Source organism: Ambystoma mexicanum, chromosome 8, assembly GCF_040938575.1.
Source record: "Ambystoma mexicanum isolate Mex_15411 chromosome 8, UKY_AmexF1_1, whole genome shotgun sequence".
NCBI lineage: Eukaryota > Metazoa > Chordata > Amphibia > Caudata > Ambystomatidae > Ambystoma > Ambystoma mexicanum.
Window position 1 is genome coordinate 1,272,337,796 of NC_090929.1, and position 1,463 is coordinate 1,272,339,258.

Genomic DNA, 1,463 nt, shown 5'->3' on the forward strand with positions numbered 1-1,463 from the left:
ATTCCTTGCACTGCCGGTTTTCCTTCCCATCTAGGTGGTCTGCATATTTCATGCTTCGAACTCTTTAGACCCTTCGGTAATTGTATATATATTGTATTTGATTGTGATGTGTTGGTTTACTTGAGTTTTACCGTGATTCTTTACTATGGTCAATGTTACAAAGGCCTTGTAATAAATGTGTCTATATTTTTAATATTACACCTGCTTGAAGTAATTTGTAAGTGTCCTTGTTTTGTGTGCTCATTGCGGGCTTTCAGTCACCCTCACCCCTCTTGAGACCTATTCTTGACCACCGCCATCGCTACCCTGATTGGTCTGGCTTGTCCAGAGGTTACCCTGTTCCAAGAAACTAGGCTGGCCTTCTGAACTTCTGCCCCTCCAGGACAGAGTTCAGAAATCCATCTTAACAAATTGGTGGCAGCGGTGGGATACGACTGAAGGTATCCAGTGTTGCGCACGAGCGAAGGCATTTCAAGTTATTCCTACCAGGACACGTAGTGAATTGTCGTAGTATAACTTTTAAAAGGCCATAGTCCTATCTAACAGTATGGAAACAAATACCTTGTTAACTTTAAATGCTTCTAAATCCGAAACATTGAAAAAGATGTGTGCAGAGAGAGGTGTCTCCTCTCAAGGCACCAAATTGGATATGATCCAAAGAATCGTGGCGTGGCAAGAAGCTCAGCTTGACACCATAGCTTCCGAGGACAGTGCAGAAGGAGGTGGGGCTGCTCTCACTGGTAGAACTGACAGTTCTGCCACTGCACTGGTCCACCGCGACCATGAGGACAGGGAGGATGAGATGTCTAATGTTTCCTCTGTCTGTGTCGATGGGGAGGCCATGCTTGAATTCAAGAAGCAAGAGTGCTGTTTAGGCAGAAGGAGCTTGATTTCAGTATGGCCAAACTAAAAATCGAACAGGCAGAAAAACAGAAAGACAGGGATCACCAGTTGGAACTGGCCAAGCTTCAGGTTGCAAATGGATCCAAGGGTCCTGGACATGGGTCTGGGGCCTCCTCTCATCCAAGGTTTCCAAAAGATCTGCTCAGTGTGTATGAGGAAAGAATGACATTATGGACTGGCTTAATACATTTGAGTATGCATGTGAAGTTCAACAAGTTGACAATGCAGATAAAATTGCCTGGTTACTTAGCAGATTGCCCCATTCTGGCTGCAATGCCATTATGGAAATGTCGACAGCTGAGCAAGCAGATTTTGCAATGTTGAAGCAAACTCTCATTTTAAAGTTTGGAAAGACTCCTGTCCAATATTTTAAACGATTCCTAGAGTATAAGAAAATAGAAGGTGGTACTTGGGTATTTTATGTAACCGAATCCTTAAAAAACTTGACTGGCTGGGTCGAAGGTTATAAGGTTTCTACTTTTGAAGGTATGATAAGTCTTGTCATGCTGGAACATATTTTTGCATCTTCTTCCCCTGAGCTTAAGCAGCATTTGGCAGAT